The following is an 18908-nucleotide window of genomic DNA, read 5'->3' on the forward strand; positions in this document are numbered from 1 at the left end:
GCACAACGTAAAAAAAATAAAAAAATAAAAAAACTGGGAAAATAAACTGGAAAAAACCGGAAGAACCTACAGAAGATGAGGCCATTACAGCTCGCCTTTATGTGTCCTCCTCGAAATAACGTCATTTAAGGAACGAGGGTTAGCACAACGTAAAAAAAAATAACCGGAAAAAAAAACTGGAGGAGCCTGCCAGAGATGTGGCCATTACGGCTCGCCTTTAGGTGTCCTCCTCGAGATAGTGTCATTTAAAGAACGAGGGTCAGCACAACGTAAAAAAAATCGGGAAAAAAGGGGAAAAAACCGGAGGAACCTGCTGAAGATGAGGCCATTACAGCTCGCCTTTAGGTGTCTTCCTCGAGATAGCGTCATTTAAAGAACGAGAGTCAGCACAACGTAAAAAAAATCCTAGAAAAAAACCGGAGGAGCTTGCCGAATATGAGGCCATTTCGGCTCGCCTTTAGGTGTCCACCTCGAGATAGTGTCATATAAAGAACGAGGGTCAGCACAACATAAAAAAAAAACTGGAAAAAAAAACCGGGGGAGCCTGCCGAAGATGTGGCCATTACGGCTCGCCTTTAGGTGTCCTCCTCGAGATAGCGTCATTTAAAGAACGAAGGTCAGCACAACGTATAAAAAAAAAACCGGAAAAAAAACCCGGGGAGCCTGCCGAAGATGAGGCCATTACGGCTCGCCATTAGGTGTCCTCCTTTAAATAGCGTCATTTAAAGAACGAGTGTCAGCACAACGTAAAAAAAAAAAAACCGGAAAAAAAAAACCCGAGGAGCCTGCCGAAGATGAGGCCATTACAGCTCGCCGTTAGGTGTCCTCCTCGAGATAGTGTCATTTAAAGAACGAGGGTCAGCACAACGTAAAAAAAAAACTGGAAAAAAAAAACCGGAGGAGCCTGCCGAAGATGTGGCCATTACGGCTCGCCTTTAGGTGTCCTCCTCGAGATAGTGTCATTTAAAGAACGAGGGTCAGCACAACGTCAAAAAAAAATCGGGAAAAAAATCGGAAAAAACCGGAGGAACCTGCCGAAGATGAGGCCATTACGGCTCGCCTTTAGGTGTCCTCCTTGAAATAGCGTCATTTAAAGAACGAGGGTCAGCCCAACGTAAAAAAAAAACCGAGAAAAAAACCGGAGGAGCTTGCCGAAGATGAGGCCATTTCGGCTCGCCTTTAGGTGTCCTCCTTGAAATAGCGTCATTTAAGGATCGAGGGTCAGCACAACGTATAAAAAAAAAATCCCGAGGAGCCTGCCGAAGATGAGGCCAATACGGCTCTCCCTTAGGTGTCCTCCTTGAAATAGCATCATTTAAAGAACGAGTGTCAGCACAACGTAAAAAAAAAACCGGGAAAAAAAAACCTGAGGAGTCTGCCGAAGATGAGGCCATTACAGCTCGCCGTTAGGTGTCCTCCTTGGGATAGCGTCATTTAAACAATGAAGGTCAGCACAACGTAAAAAAAATAAAAAATAAAAAAAACCGGGAAAATAAAACGAAAAAAACCGGAGGAACCTATAGAAGATGAGGCTTTTACAGCTGGCCTTTAGGTGTCCTCCTCGAGATAGCGTCATTTAAAGAACGAGGGTCAGCACAACGTAAAAAAAAAATCCGAGAAAAAAACCGGAAAAAAAAAACGGAGGAGCCTGCCGAAGATGAGGCCATTACGGCTCGCCTTTTGTTGTCCTCCTCGAAATAGCGTCATTTAAAGAACGAGGGTCAGCACAACGTAAAAAAAAAACCGGAAAAAAAGAAACCGGAGGAGCCTGCCGAAGATGTGGCCATTACGGCTTGCCTTTAGTTGTCCTCCTCGAGATATTGTCATTTAAAGAACGAGGGTCAGCACAACGTAAAAAAGAAACTGAAAAAAAAAAACGGAGGAGCCTGCCGAAGATGTGGCCATTACGGCTCGCCTTTAGGTGTCCTCCTCGAGATTGTGTCATTTAAAGAACGAGGGTCAGCACAACGTCAAAAAAAAATCGGGAAAAAAACCGGAAAAAACTGGAGGAACCTGCCGAAGATGAGGCCATTACGGCAAGCCCTTAGGTGTCCACCTCGAGATAGCGTCGTTTAAAGAACGAAGGTCAACACAACGTAAAAAAAATAAAAAAATAAAAAAAACTGGGAAAATAAACTGGAAAAAAACCGGAGGAACCTACAGAAGATGAGGCCATTACAGCTTGCCTTTTAGGTGTCCTCCTCGAAATAGCGTCATTTAAAAAATGAGGGTCAGCACAACGTAAAAAAAAAAACGGAAAAAAAAAATCGGAGTAGCCTGCCGTAGATGAGGCCATTACGGCTCGCCTTTAGGTGCCCTCCTCGAAATAGCGTCATTTAAAGAACGAGGGTCAGCACAACGTAAAAAAAAAATCGAAAAAAAAACCGGAGGAGCCTGCCAAAGATGAGGCCATTACGGCTCGCCTTTAGGTGTCCTCCTCGGGATAGCATCATTTAAAGAACGAGGGTCAGCACAACGTAAAAAAAAATCTGAGAAAAAAACCGGAAAAAAAAACGGAGGAGCCTGCCGAAGATGAGGCCATTACGGCTCGCCTTTTGGTGTCCTCCTCGAAATAGCGTCATTTAAAGAACGAGGGTCAGCACAACGTAAAAAAAAAAACCCGAAAAAATAAAACCGGAGGAGCCTGCCGAAGATGTGGCCATTACGGCTCGCCTTTAGGTGTCCTCCTCGAGATAGTGTCATTTAAAGAACGAGGGTCAGCACAACGTAAAAAAAAAACTGGAAAAAAAAACCGGAGGAGCCTGCCGAAGATGTGGCCATTACGGCTCGCCTTTAGGTGTCCTCCTCGAGATTGTGTCATTTAAAGAACGAGGGTCAGCACAACATCAAAAAAAAATCGGGAAAAAAACCGGAAAAAACTGGAGGAACCTGCCGAAGATGAGGCCATTACGGCAAGCCCTTAGGTGTCCACCTCGAGATAGCGTCGTTTAAAGAACGAAGGTCAACACAACGTAAAAAAATAAAAAAATAAAAAAACTGGGAAAATAAACCGGAAAAAAACTGGAGGAACCTACAGAAGATGAGGCCATTACAGCTCGCCTTTAGGTGTCCTCCTCGAAATAGCGTCATTTAAAAAACGAGGGTCAGCACAACGTAAAAAAAAAACGGAAAAAAAAATCGGAGTAGCCTGCCGAAGATGAGGCCATTACGGCTCGCCTTTAGGTGCCCTCCTCGAAATAGCGTCATTTAAAGAACGAGGGTCAGCACAACGTAAAAAAAAATCGAAAAAAAAACCGGAGGAGCCTGCCAAAGATGAGGCCATTACGGCTCGCCTTTAGGTGTCCTCCTCGGGATAGCATCATTTAAAGAACGAGGGTCAGCACAACGTAAAAAAAAAACAAATAATAATAATAATAATAATAATAATAAAAAAACCAGGGAAAATAACCAGAAAAAAAAACCGGAGGAGCCTGCCGAAGATGAGGCCATTACGGCTCGCCCTTAGGTGTCCACCTCGAGATAGCGTCGTTTAAAGAACGAAGGTCAGCACAACGTAAAAAAAATAAAAAAATAAAAAAAACCGGGAAATTAAACCGGAAAAAACCGGAGGAACCTACAGAAGATGAGGCCATTACAGCTCGCCTTTAGGTGTCCTCCTCGAGATAGCGTCATTTAAAGAATGAGGGTCAGCACAACATAAAAAAAAACGGAGAAAAAAAACTGGAAAATAAAAAACCGGAGGAGCCTGCCGAAGATGAGGCTGTTACGGCTCGCCTTCAGGTGTCCTCCTTGAAATAGCATCATTTAAAGAACGAGGGTAAGCAAAACGTAAAAAAAAAAAACCTGAAAAAAAAAACCTGAGGAGCCTGCCGGAGATGTGGCCATTACGGCTTGCCTTTAGATGTCCTCCTCAAGATAGTGTCATTTAAAGAACGAGGGTAAACACAACGTAAAAAAAAATCGGGAAAAAAACCAGATAAACACCGGAGGAACCTGCCGAAGATGAGGCCATTACAGCCCGCCTTTAGGTGTCCTCCTTGAAATAGCGTCATTTAAAGAACGAGGGTCAGCCCAACGTAAAAAAAAAAATCCGAGAAAAAAATCGTAAAAAAAAAACCGGAGGAACCTGCCGAAGATGAGGCCATTACAGCTCGCCTTTTGGTGTCCTCCTCGAGATAGCGTCATTTAAAGAACGAGGGTCAGCACAACATAAAAAAAAAACCGGAAAAAATAACTGGAGGAGCCTGCCGAAGATGTGGCTATTACGGCTCGCCTTTAGTTGTCCTGCTCGAAATAGTGTCATTTAAAGAACGAGGGTCAGCACAACGTATAAAAAAAAACCTGGAAAAAAAACCGGAGGAGCCTGCCGAAGATGAGGCCATTACGGCTCTCCTTTAGGTGTCCTCCTCGGGATAAATCATTTAAATAACGAGGGTCAGCACAACGTAAAAAAAAAAACAGAAAAAAAAAACTCGAGGAGCCTGCCGAAGATGAGGCCATTACGGATCGCCTTTAGGTGTCCTCCTAGAAATAGCGTCATTTAAAGAACGAGTGTCAGCACAACGTAAAAAAAAAAAAAAACCTGGAAAAATAAACCCGAGGAGCCTGCCAAAGATGAGGCCATTTCAAATCGCCTTTAGGTGTCCTCCTCGGGATAGCGTCATTTAAACAACGAAGGTCAACACAACGTAAAAAAAAAAACTGGGAAAAAAAACTAGAGGAGCCTGCCGAAGATGAGGCCATTACGGCTCGCCTTTAGGTGTCCTCCTTGAAATAGCGTCATCTAAAGAACGAGGGTCAGCACAACGTAAAACAAAATCCGAGAAAAAAACCGTAAAAAAAAAAACGGAGGAGCCTGCCGAAGATGAGGCCATTACAGCTCGCCCCTAGGTGTCCACCTCGAGATAGCTTCGTTTAAAGAACGAAGGTCAGCACAACGTAAAAAAAATAAAAAAAAAAAAACTGGGAAAATAAACCGGAAAAAAAACAGAGGAACCTACAGAAGATGAGGCCATTACAGCTCGCCTTTAGGTGTCCTCCTCGAAATAGCGTCATTTAAAGAACAAGGGTCAGCACAACGTAAAAAAAAAAACCGGAAAAAAAAAACCGGTGGAGCCTGCCGAAGATGTGGCCATTAAGGCTCGCCTTTAGGTGTCCTCCTCGAGATAGTGTCATTTGAAGAACGAGGGCCAGCACAACGTAAAAAAAAATCTGGAAAAAAACCGGAAAAAAACCAGAGGAACCTGCCGAAGATGAGAACATTACAGCTCGCCTTTAGGTGTCCTCCTCGAGATAGCGTCATTTAAAGAACGAGGGTCAGCACAACGTAAAAAAAAAACTGAAAAAAAAACCCAAGGAGCCTGCCGAAGATGTGGCCATTACGGCTCGCCTTTAGGTGTCCTCCTCGAGATAGTGTCATTTAAAGAACGAGGGTCAGCACAACGTAAAAAAAATCGGGAAAAAAGGGAAAAAAACCGGAGGAACCTGCCGAAGATGAGGCCATTACAGCTCGCCTTTAGGTGTCCTCCTCGAGATAGCGTCATTTAAAGAACGAGGGTCAGCACAACGTAAAAAAAATCCGAGAAAAAAATCCAGAGGAGCTTGCCGAAGATGAGGACATTTCGGCTCGCCTTTAGGTGTCCTCCTTGAAATAGCGTCATTTAAAGATCGAAGGTCAGCACAACGTATAAAAAAAAAACCGGGAAAAAAAACCCGAGGAGCCTGCCGAAGATGAGGCCATTACGGCTCGCCTTTAGGTGTCCTCCTTGAAATAGCGTCATTTAAAGAACGAGTGTCAGCACAACGTAAAAAAAAAACCGGGAAAAAAAACCCGGGGAGCCTGCCGAAGATGAGGCCATTACAGCTCGTCGTTAGGTGTCCTCCTCGGGATAGCGTCATTTAAACAATGAAGGTCAGCATAACGTAAAAAAAATAAAAAAAATAAAAAAACCGAGAAAATAAAACGAAAAAAATCGGAGGAACCTACAGAAGATGAGGCTTTTACAGCTCGCCTTTAGGTGTCCTCCTCGAGATAGCGTCATTTAAAGAACGAGGGTCAGCACAACGTAAAAAAAAAATCCGAGAAAAAAACCGGAAAAAAAAAACGGAGGAGTCTGCCGAAGATGAGGCCATTACGGCTCGCCTTTTTGTGTCCTCCTCGAAATAGCGTCATTTAAAGAACGAGGGTCAGCACAACGTAAAAAAAAAAACCGAAAAAAAGCAAACTGGAGGAGCCTGCCGAAGATGTGGCCATTACGGCTCGCCTTTAGGTGTCCTCCTCGAGATAGTGTCATTTAAAGAACGAGGGTCAGCACAACGTAAAAAAAAAAAACTGGAAAAAAAAACCGGAGGAGCCTGCCGAGGATGTGGCCATTAAGGCTCGTCTTTAGGTGTCCTCCTCGAGATAGTGTCATTTAAAGAACGAGGGTCAGCACAACGTAAAAAAAATCCGAGGAAAAAACCAGAGCAGCCTGCCGAAGATGAGGCCATTACGGCTCGCCTTTAGGTGTCCTCCTCGGGATAACGTCATTTAAAGAACGAGGGTCAGCAGAACGTAAAAAAAAAAAAAAAGGGAAAAAATATCCCGAGGAGCCTGCCGAGGATGAGGCCATTACGGTTCGCCCTTAGGTGTCCACCTCGACACAGCGTCGTTTAAAGAATGAAGGTCAGCACAACGTAAAAAAAAATCCAAGAAAAAAACCGTAAAAAAAAACACCGGAGGAGCCTGTCGAAGATGAGGCCATTACGGCTCGCCCTTAGGTGTCCACCTCGAGATAGCGTCGTTTAAAGAACGAAGGTCAGCACAACGTAAAAAAAATAAAAAAATAAAAAAATTGGGAAAATAAACTGGAAAAAACCGGAAGAACCTACAGAAGATGAGGCCATTATAGCTCGCCTTTATGTGTCCTCCTCGAAATAGCGTCATTTAAAGAACGAGGGTCAGCACAACGTAAAAAAAAATAACCGAAAAAAAAAACCGGAGGAGCCTGCTGAATATGTGGCCATTACGGCTCGCCTTTAGATGTCCTCCTCGAGATAGTGACATTTAAAGAACGAGGATCAGCACAACTTAAAAAAAAATCGGGAAAAAAGGGGAAAAAACCGGAGTAACCTGCCGAAGATGAGGCCGTTACAGCTCGCCTTTTGGTGTCCTCCTCGAGATAGCGTCATTTAAAAAACGAGGGTCAGCACAACGTAAAAAAAATCCGAGAAAAAAACCGGAGGAGCTTGCCGAAGATGAGGACATTTCAGCTCGCCTTTAGGTGTCCTCCTTGAAATAGCGTCATTTAAAGACGAGGGTCAGCACAACGTAAAAAAAAATCCGAGAAAAAAACCGGAAAAAAAAACGGAGGAGTCTGCCGAAGATGAGGCCATTACGGCTCGCCTTTTTGTGTCCTCCTCGAAATAGCGTCATTTAAAGAACGAGGGTCAGCACAACGTAAAAAAAAAACCGAAAAAAAGAAAACCGGAGGAGCCTGCCGAAGATGTGGCCATTACGGCTCGCCTTTTGGTGTCCTCCTCGAGATAGTGTCATTTAAAGAACGAGGGTCAGCACAACGTAAAAAAAAAAAAAAACCGGAAAAAAAAACCGGAGGAGCCTGCCGAAGATGTGGCCATTACGGCTCGCCTTTAGGTGTCCTCCTTGAGATAGTGTCATTTAAAGAACGAGGGTCAGCACAACGTAAAAAAAATCCGAGGAAAAAACCAGAGCAGCCTGCCGAAGATGAGGCCATTACGGCTCGCCTTTAGGTGTCCTCCTTGAAATAGCGTCATTTAAAAAACGAGGGTCAGCACAACGTAAAAAAAAACTGGGAAAAAAACCGGAAAAAAAAACTGGAGGAGCCTGCGGAAGATGAGGCCATTACGGCTCGCCTTTAGGTATCCTACTCGGGATAACGTCATTTAAAGAACGAGGGTCAGCAGAACGTAAAAAAAAAAAAAAAAAGGGAAAAAATAACCCGAGGAGCCTGCCGAAGATGAGGCCATTACGGTTCGCCCTTAGGTGTCCACCTCGACACAGCGTCGTTTAAAGAATGAAGGTCAGCACAACGTAAAAAAAAAACTAAGAAAAAAACCGTAAAAAAAAACACCGGAGGAGCCTGTCGAAGATGAGGCCATTACGGCTCGCCCTTAGGTGTCCACCTCGAGATAGCGTCGTTTAAAGAACGAAGGTCAGCACAACGTAAAAAAAATAAAAAAATAAAAAAATTGGGAAAATAAATTGGAAAAAACCGGAAGAACCTACAGAAGATGAGGCCATTACAGCTCGCCTTTATGTGCCCTCCTCGAAATAGCTTCATTTAAAGAACGAGGGTCAGCACAACGTAAAAAAAAAATAACCGAAAAAAAAAACCGGAGGAGCCTGCCGAATATGTGGCCATTACGGCTCGCCTTTAGATGTCCTCCTCGAGATAGTGACATTTAAAGAACGAGGGTCAGCACAACTTAAAAAAAAATCGGGAAAAAAGGGGAAAAAACCGGAGTAACCTGCCGAAGATGAGGCCGTTACAGCTCGCCTTTTGGTGTCCTCCTCGAGATAGCGTCATTTAAAGAACGAGGGTCAGCACAACGTAAAAAAAATCCGAGAAAAAAACCGGAGGAGCTTGCCGAAGATGAGGACATTTCAGCTCGCCTTTAGGTGTCCTCCTTGAAATAGCGTCATTTAAAGACGAGGGTCAGCACAACGTATAAAAAAAAACAGGAAAAAAAAACCCGAGGAGCCTGCCGAAGATGAGGCCATTACGGCTCGCTTATAGGTGTCCTCCTTGAAATAACGTCATTTAAAGAATGAGTGTCAGCACAACGTAAAAAAAAAAAAACCGGGAAAAAAAACCCGAGGAGCCTGCCGAAGATGAGGCCATTACAGCTCGCCGTTAGGTGTCCTCCTCGGGATAGCGTCATTTAAACAATAAAGGTCAGCATAACGTAAAAAAATAAAAAAATAAAAAAATCGGGAAAATAAAACGAAAGAAATCGGAGGAACCTACAGAAGATGAGGCTTTTACAGCTCGCCTTTAGGTGTCCTCCTCGAGATAGCGTCATTTAAAGAACGAGGGTCAGCACAACGTAAAAAAAAAATCCGAGAAAAAATCGGAAAAAAAAAACGGAGGAGCCTGCCGAAGATGAGGCCATTACGGCTCGCCTTTTGGTGTCCTCCTCGAAATAGCGTCATTTAAAGAACGAGGGTCAGCACAACGTAAAAAAAAAACCCGAAAAAATAAAACCGGAGGAGCCTGCCGAAGATGTGGCCATTACGGCTCGCCTTTAGGTGTCCTCCTCGAGATAGTGTCATTTAAAGAACGAGGGTCAGCACAACGTAAAAAAGAAACTGGAAAAAAAAACCGGAGGAGCCTGCCGAAGATGTGGCCATCACGGCTCGCCTTTAGGTGTCCTCCTCGAGATAGTGTCATTTAAAGAACGAGGGTCAGCACAACGTCAAAAAAAAAATCGGGAAAAAAATCGGAAAAAACCGGAGGAACCTGCCGAAGATGAGGCCATTACGGCTCGCCTTTAGGTGTCCTCCTTGAAATAGCGTCATTTAAAGAACGAGGGTCAGCCCAACATAAAAAAAAAATTCGAGAAAAAAATCGTAAAAAAAAAACCGGAGGAGCCTGCCGAAAATGAGGCCATTACGACAAGCCCTTAGGTGTCCACCTCGAGATAGCGTCGTCTAAAGAACGAAGGTCAGCACAACGTAAAAAAAATAAAAAAATAAAAAAAACTGGGAAAATAAATCGGAATAAAATCGGAGGAACCTACAGAAGATGAGGCCATTATAGCTCGCCTTTAGGTGTCCTCCTCGAAATAGCGTCATTTAAAGAACGAGGGTCAGCACAACGTAAAAAAAAAAAACCGGAAAAAAAAACCGGAGGAGCCTGCCGAAGATGTGGCCATTACGGCTAGCCTTTAGGTGTCCTCCTCGAGATAGTGTCATCTAAAGAACGAGGGTCAGCACAACGTAAAAAAAATCGGGAAAAAAACCGGAAAAAAACCAGAGGAACCTGCCGAAGATAAGGCCATTAGAGCTCGTGTTTAGGTGTCCACCTCGAGATAGCGTCGTTTAAAGAACGAAGGTCAGCACAACGTAAAAAAAATAAAAAAATAAAAAAATTGGGAAAATAAACTGGAAAAAACCGGAAGAACCTACAGAAGATGAGGCCATTACAGCTCGCCTTTATGTGTCCTCCTCGAAATAGCGTCATTTAAAGAACGAGGGTCAGCACAACGTACAAAAAAAATAACCGAAAAAAAAAACCGGAGGAGCCTGCCGAATATGTGGCCATTACGGCTCGCCTTTAGATGTCCTCCTCGAGATAGTGACATTTAAAGAACGAGGGTCAGCACAACTTAAAAAAAAATCGGGAAAAAAGGGGAAAAAACCGGAGTAACCTTCCGAAGATGAGGCCGTTACAGCTCGCCTTTTGGTGTCCTCCTCGAGATAGCATCATTTAAAGAACGAGGGTCAGCACAACGTAAAAAAAATCCGAGAAAAAAACCGGAGGAGCTTGCCGAAGATGAGGACATTTCCGCTCGCCTTTAGGTGTCCTCCTTGAAATAGCGTCATTTAAAGACGAGGGTCAGCACAACGTATAAAAAAAAACCGGGAAAAAAAACCCGAGGAGCCTGCCGAAGATGAGGCCATTACGGCTCGCCTATAGGTGTCCTCCTTGAAATAACGTCATTTAAAGAACCAGTGTCAGCACAACGTAAAAAAAAAAAAAACCGGGAAAAAAAACTCGAGGAGCCTGCCGAAGATGAGGCCATTACAGCTCGCCGTTAGGTGTCCTCCTCGGGATAGCGTCATTTAAACAATAAAGGTCAGCATAACGTAAAAAAATAAAAAAATAAAAAAATCGGGAAAATAAAACGAAAGAAATCGGAGGAACCTACAGAAGATGAGGCTTTTACAGCTCGCCTTTAGGTGTTCTCCTCGAGATAGCGTCATTTAAAGAACGAGGGTCAGCACAACGTAAAAAAAAAAATCCGAGAAAAAATCGGAAAAAAAAAACGGAGGAGCCTGCCGAAGATGAGGCCATTACGGCTCGCCTTTTGGTGTCCTCCTCGAAATAGCGTCATTTAAAGAACGAGGGTCAGCACAACGTAAAAAAAAAAAACCCGAAAAAATAAAACCGGAGGAGCCTGCCGAAGATGTGGCCATTACGGCTCGCCTTTAGGTGTCCTCCTCGAGATAGTGTCATTTAAAGAACGAGGGTCAGCACAACGTAAAAAAGAAACTGGAAAAAAAAAACCGGAGGAGCCTGCCGAAGATGTGGCCATCACAGCTCGCCTTTAGGTGTCCTCCTCGAGATAGTGTCATTTAAAGAACGAGGGTCAGCACAACGTCAAAAAAAAAATCGGGAAAAAAACCGGAAAAAACCGGAGGAACCTGCCGAAGATGAGGCCGTTACAACTCGCCTTTAGGTGTCCTCCTCGAGATAGCGTCATTTAAAGAACGAGGGTCAGCAGAACGTAAAACAAAATCCGAGAAAAAAACTGGAAAAAAAAATCGGAGGAGCCTGCCGAAGATGAGGCCATTACGGCTCGCCTTTAGGTGTCCTCCTTGAAATAGCGTCATTTAAAGAACGAGGGTCAGCCCAACATAAAAAAAAAATTCGAGAAAAAAATCGTAAAAAAAAAAACCAGAGAAGCCTGCCGAAAATGAGGCCATTACGGCAAGCCCTTAGGTGTCCACCTCGAGATAGCGTCGTCTAAAGAACGAAGGTCAGCACAACGTAAAAAAAATAAAAAAATAAAAAAAACTGGGAAAATAAACTAGAAAAAAATCGGAGGAACCTACAGAAGATGAGGCCATTACAGCTCGCCTTTAGGTGTCCTGCTCGAAATAGCGTCATTTAAAGAACGAGGGTCAGCACAACGTAAAAAAAATCGGGAAAAAAACCGGAAAAAAACCGGAGGAACCTGCCGAAGATGAGGCCATTAGAGCTCGCGTTTAGGTGTCCTCCTCGAGATAGCGTCATTTAAAGAACGAGGGTCAGCACAACGTAAAAAAAAAAACCGGAAAAAAAACTGGAGGAGCCTGCCGAAGATGAGGCCATTACGGATCGCCTTTAGGTGTCCTCCTTGAAATAGCATCATTTAAAGAACGAGTGTCAGCACAACGTAAAAAAAAAAAACCTTGAAAAATAAACCCGAGGAGCCTGCCGAAGATGAGGCCATTACAAATCGCCTTTAGGTGTCCTCCTCGGGATAGCATCATTTAAACAACGAAGGTCAACACAACGTAAAAAAAAAAACTGCGAAAAACACTGGAGGAGCCTGCCGAAGATGAGGCCATTACGACTCGCCTTTAGGAGTCCTCCTCGGGATAACGTCATTTAAAGAACGAGGGTCAGCACAACGTAAAAAAAATCCGAGAAAAAAACCAGAAAAAAAAATCGGAGGAGCCTGCCGAAGATGAGGCCATTACGGCTCGCCTTTAGGTGTCCTCCTTGAAATAGCGTCATCTAAAGAACGAGGGTCAGCACAACGTAAAAAAAAATCCGAGAAAAAAACCGTAAAAAAAAAACCGGAGGAGCCTGCCGAAGATGAGGCCATTACGGCTCGCCCTTAGGTGTCCACCTCGAGATAGCGTCGTTTAAAGAACGAAGGTCAACACAACGTAAAAAAAATAAAAAAATAAAAAAAAACTGGGAAAATAAACCGGAAAAAAAAAAGAGGAACCTACAGAAGATGAGGCCATTACAGCTCGCCTTTAGGTGTCCTCCTCGAAATAGCGTCATTTAAAGAACGAGGGTCAGCACAAGAAAAAAAAAACCGGAAAAAAAAACTGGTGGAGCCTGCCGAAGATGTGGCCATTACGGCTCGCCTTTAGGTGTCCTCCTCGAGATAGTGTCATTTAAAGAACGAGGGTCAGCACAACGTAAAAAAAAATCGGGAATAAAATCGGAAAAAAACGAGAGGAACCTGCCGAAGATAAGGCCATTACCGCTCGCCTTTAGGTGTCCTCCTCGAGATAGCGTCATTTAAAGAACGAGGGTCAGCACAACGTAAAAAAAACCGAAAAAAAAAACCCGAGGAGCCTGCCGAAGATGTGGCCATTACGGCTCGCCTTTAGGTGTCCTCCTCGAGATAGTGTCATTTAAAGAACGAGGGTCAGCACAACGTAAAAAAAAACTTGAAAAAAAAAAACCGGAGGAGCCTGCCGAAAATGAGGCCATTATGGCAAGCCCTTAGGTGTCCACCTCGAGATAGCGTCGTTTAAAGAACGAAGGTCAGCACAACGTAAAAAAATAAAAAAATAAAAAAAACTGGGAAAATAAACCGGAAAAAAATCAGAGGAACCTACAGAAGATGAGGCCATTACAGCTCGCCTTTAGGTGTCCTACTCGAAATATCGTCATTTAAAGAACGAGGGTTAGCACAACGTAAAAAAAAAAAAACCGGAAAAAAAAAACCGGAGGAGCCTGCCGAAGATGTGGCCATTACGGCTAGCCTTTAGGTGTCCTCCTCGAGATAGTGTCATTTAAAGAACGAGGGTCAGCACAACGTAAAAAAATCGGGAAAAAAACTGGAAAAAAACCGGAGGAACCTGCCGAAGATGAGGCCATTAGAGCTCGCGTTTGGGTGTCCTCCTCGAGATAGCGTCATTTAAAGAACGAGGGTCAGCACAACGTAAAAAAAAAACCGAAAAAAAAAACTGGAGGAGCCTGCCGAAGATGAGGCCATTACGGATCGCCTTTAGGTGTCCTCCTTGAAATAGCATCATTTAAAGAACGAGTGTCAGCACAACGTAAAAAAAAAACCTGGAAAAATAAACCCGAGGAGCCTGCCGAAGATGAGGCCATTACAAATCGCCTTTAGGTGTCCTCCTCGGGATAGCATCATTTAAACAACGAAGCTCAACACAACGTAAAAAAAAAACTGGGAAAAAAACTGGAGGAGCCTGCCGAAGATGAGGCCATTACGGCTCGCCTTTAGGAGTCCTCCTCGGGATAACGTCATTTAAAGAACGAGGGTCAGCAAAACGTAAAAAAAAATCCGAGAAAAAAACCAGAAAAAAAAAATCGGAGGAGCCTGCCGAAGATGAGGCCATTACGGCTCGCCTTTAGGTGTCCTCCTTGAAATAGCGTCATCTAAAGAACGAGGGTCAGCACAACGTAAAAAAAAATCCGAGAAAAAAACTGTAAAAAAAAACTTGAGGAGCCTGCCGAAGATGAGGCCATTACGGCTCGCCCTTAGGTGTCCACCTCGAGATAGCGTCGTTTAAAGAACGAAGGTCAGCACAACGTAAAAAAAAAAAAAAAAAAAAAAAAAAAAAAAAAAAAAAAAAAAAAAAAAAAAAAAACTGGGAAAATAAACCGGAAAAAAAAACAGAGGAACCTACAGAAGATGAGGCCATTATAGCTCGCCTTTAGGTGTCCTCCTCGAAATAGCGTCATTTAAAGAACGAGGGTCAGCACAACGTAACAAAAAAACCGGTGGAGCCTGCCGAAGATGTGGCCATTACGGCTCGCCTTTAGGTGTCCTCCTCGAGATAGTGTCATTTAAAGAACGAGGGTCAGCACAACGTAAAAAAAAATCGGGAAAAAAATCGGAAAAAAAACAGAGGAAACTGCCGAAGATAAGGCCATTACCGCTCGCTTTTAGGTGTCCTCCTCGAGATAGCGTCATTTAAAGAATGAGGGTCAGCACAACGTAAAAAAAACCGAAAAAAAAAAACCCGAGGAGCCTGCCGAAGATGTGGCCATTACGGCTCGCCTTTTGGTGTCCTCCTCGAGATAGTGTCATTTAAAGAACGAGGGTCAGCACAACGTAAAAAAAAAAAAAAAACCGGATGAGCCTGCCGAAGATGAGGCCATTACGGCTCGCCTTTAGGTGTCCTCCTCGGGATAACGTCATTTAAAGAACGAGGGTCAGCACAACGTAAAAAAAAACTGGGAAAAAAAAAACCCGAGGAGCCTGCCGAAGATAAGGCGATTACGGCTCGCCTTTAGGTGTCCTCCTTGAAATAGCGTCATTTAAAGAACGAGTGTCAGCACAACGTAAAAAAAAAAAACCGGGAAAAATAAACCCGAGGAGCCAGCCGAAGATGAGGCCATTACGGCTCGCCTTTAGGTGTCCTCCTTGAAATAGCGTCATTTAAAGAACGAGTGTCAGCACAACGTAAAAAAAAAACGGGAAAAATAAACCCGAGGAGCCTGCCGAAGATGAGACCATTACAACTCGCCTTTAGGTGTCCTCCTCGGGATAGCGTCATTTAAACAACGAAGGTCAGCACAACGTAAAAAAAATAAAAAATAAAAACCGGGAAAATAAACCGAAAAAAACCGGAGGAACCTACAGAAGATGAAGCTATTACAGCTCGCCTTTAGGTGTCCTCCTCGAGATATCGTCATTTAAAGAACGAGGGTCAGCACAACGTAAAAAAAATCCGAGAAAAAAATCGGAAAAAAAAACCGGAGGAGCCTGCCGAAGATTAGGCCATTACGGCTCGCCTTTAGGAGTCCTCCTTGAAATAGCGTCATTTAAAGAACGAGGGTTAGCACAATGTAAAAAAAAAAAAATTTGGGAAAGAAAACCGGAAAAAAAACCGTAGGAGCCTGCCGAAGATGAGGCCATTACGGCTCGCCTTTAGGTGTCCTCCTCGAGATAGTGTCATTTAAAGAACGAGGGTCAGCACAATGTAAAAAAAATCGAGAAAAAAACTGGAAAAAAACCAGAGGAACCTGCCGAAGATAAGGCCATTACCACTCGCCTTTAGGTGTCCTCCTCGAGATAGCGTCATTTAAAGAACGAGGGTCAGCACAACGTAAAAAAAAACCGAAAAAAAAAACCCGAGGAGCCTGCCGAAGATGTGGCCATTACGGCTCGCCTTTAGGTGTCCTCCTCGAGATAGTGTCATTTAAAGAACGAGGGACAGCGCAACGTAAAAAAAAAATTGGGAAAAAAAACCCGAGGAGCCTGCCAAAGATGAGGCCATTACAGCTCGCCTTTAGGTGTCCTCCTTGAAATAGCATCATTTAAAGAACGAGTGTCAGCACAACGAAAAAAAAAAACCGGGTAAAATAAACCGGAGGAGCCTGCCGAAGATGAGGCCATTACAGCTCGCCTTTAGGTGTCCTCCTCGGAATAGCGTCATTTAAACAACGAAGGTCAGCACAACGTAAAAAAAAAAAAAAAAAAAAACCGGGAAAAAACACCCGAGGAGCCTGCCGAAGATGAGGCCATTACGGCTCGCCTTTAGGTGTCCTCCTCGAAATAGCGTCATTTAAAGAACGAGTGTCAGCACAACGTAAAAAAAAAACCGGGAAAAATAAACTTGAGGAGCCTGCCGAAGATGAGGCCATTACAACTCACCTTTAGGTGTCCTCCTCGGGATAGCGTCATTTAAACAACGAAGGTCACAACAACGTAAAAAAAAAACCGAGAAAATAAACCGAAAAAAACCGGAGGAACCTACAGAAGATGAGGCCATTACAGCAAATGCTAGACATTGTGGAAGCAGCATTCTAACCCCTAATGTCAATGCAAATAACTTTGAACTGAAGGCACAACTCATCACATTGGTCCAGAACAATTGCTCATTTGGGGGAGGACCATTGGAGGATCCAAATCAACATCTATCTACCTTCTTAAGGATCTGTGACACTGTCAAATCCAATGGCGTGAATCCTGAAACTTACAAGCTTCTGTTGTTCCCGTTCTCATTAAGGGATAAGGCTGCACAATGGCTTGAAACTTTTCCCCAAGGGAGTATCACTAGTTGGGATGACTTGGTGACTAAATTTCTAGCCAAATTCTATCCACCCCAAAGAGTCATCAGGCTGAAAACTGAGGTGTAGACATTCACACAATTAGATGCTGAATCCTTGTATGAAGCATGGGAGAGGTACAAAGCCTTAATCAGAAAGTGTCCTCCAGAGATGTTCAATGAATGGGACGTGCTGCAAAATTTCTATGAAGGCCTGACATTGAAATCTCAGGAGGCATTAGATCATTCTGCTGGAGGTTCACTACAACTAATGAAAACTGCTGAGGAAGCTCAGAATCTTGTGGATATGGTGGCCAACAACCAATATTTCTTTGCTCATCAAAGAAGCCGCCAACCATCACAAAGAAGAGGAGTAATGGAGCTAGAAGGAGTGGATTCAATCCTAGCTCAAAACAAGATGATGCAGAAGCAAATTCAACAACAATTTGAGCAAATGGCCAAGAGGATTGATAGTCTCCAAGTTGCAGCAGTCAACACTAGCCAACCATCAACCACATGGGGACAGAGTGAAGAAACTCAAGAAGAACAACAACAAGAGCAAGTTCAGTATATGCACAACCAAGGACCAAATGAAGTGTATGGTGATACATACAATCCATCCTGGAAGAACCACCCAAACCTCAGATGGGGAGATAACCATACCCAAAACCAACAACCATGGCAGAGGAACTCAAACCAACACAATCCAAGAAACAACCAAAATCACAACCAGCAGCAGACTAACCAAAACCCCTTCAGAAAACCTCAAAACAACTACCCCAACATCAACCAATACCAATCTAATAACCAATCCACCTACCAAAATGCCTACCATTCACCACCCACATCTCATAACCCACCTCAAGTATCACCTGAAGCCCAAAGAATCACTCACTTGGAAGCCATGATAGACAAAATGTTGAAACACCAAGAAATGGTAGCCAAGAATCAGGAAGCCTCTATAAAGAGCCTAGAGAGACAGATGGGGCAAATCTCCAAGCAAGTATCTGTTGAGAGATCTTCAAACGCACTGCCCAGTGACACAATTCCAAATCCCAAGGAGGAATGCAAGGCAATACAATTAAGGAGTGGAAGAGCATTGACAAGCAACAATGACACTACAAGGAAGCAAGCAGAAAACATCAAAGAACCAACAGAGGATGAGAATCAAACAAAGGCAGATGAGGATAAGGAGCAAGATGTGATGCCAAACAAAGACACTGAGAAACTCAAAGAGAAGAACAACCAGCCACATAGCTCAAAGGAAGTACCTCAGGGGCAGCAGCAAATGAAAAAAAGCATCACACCCCCACTGCCTTACCCTCAGAGGTTCAACAAAGAGATTAAAGACAAGCATTTTCACAAATTCCTTGAGATTTTTAAGAAGCTGGAAATTAACATTCCCTTGGCTGAAGCACTTGAGCAAATGCCTCTATATTCCAAGTTTCTGAAGGATCTTATCAATAAGAAAAAAAGTTGGCTTGAAAGGGAAACCATATTACTCACCGAGGAATGCAGTGCTGTGATTCAACGGGGTATTCCACCAAAACTTAAGGATCCGGGAAGCTTTGTAGTCTCATGCACTATTGGCAAAATAATTCTCAACAAGGCTCTCTGTGACCTGGGTGCCAGCATCAATTTAATGCCTCTCTCAATGATGAGAAAACTTGCCATAGAAGAACTTAAACCCACCAGGATGTCACTAGTCATGGCTGACAGATCAATCAAGACACCTAATGGAATTGTGGAGAACCTGTTAGTGAAGATTGGGGAGTTTATTTTCCCAGCAGATTTTGTAATTTTGGACACTGAAGAAGAAGAAAACGACTCAATCATTCTGGGAAGGCCATTTCTACACACAGCAAGGGCCATCATTGATGTAGAAAAAGGAGAAATGACCTTCAGGGTCCATAATGAACAAATGATCATAAATGTGTTCAAATCAATGCAAAACGCTCCTGAGCAAGAGGATTACGTGAGAGTGGATATGATAGACAGTTTGGTGGAAGAAACATTGGAAGAAAATTTTCAAGAGCAAGAAGGAAATAAAGAAGCAACAGAGGAACAAGTGGCTGAGACTTCTACTGAGCAAGATAAAAGGCAAGATAAGAAAGAAGATGTACGAAGATAAGAACTGAAACCTTTACCCACCCATCTCAAATATGCATTCCTTGGCACATCGGAGAGCTTCCCAGTAATCATTAATTCATCCCTAACAAAGAAGGAAGAAGGAGAA

Source organism: Arachis ipaensis, chromosome B6 (assembly GCF_059453495.1).
Source record: "Arachis ipaensis isolate K30076 ecotype BB chromosome B6, ASM5945349v1, whole genome shotgun sequence".
NCBI classification, from domain to species: Eukaryota; Viridiplantae; Streptophyta; class Magnoliopsida; order Fabales; family Fabaceae; genus Arachis; species Arachis ipaensis.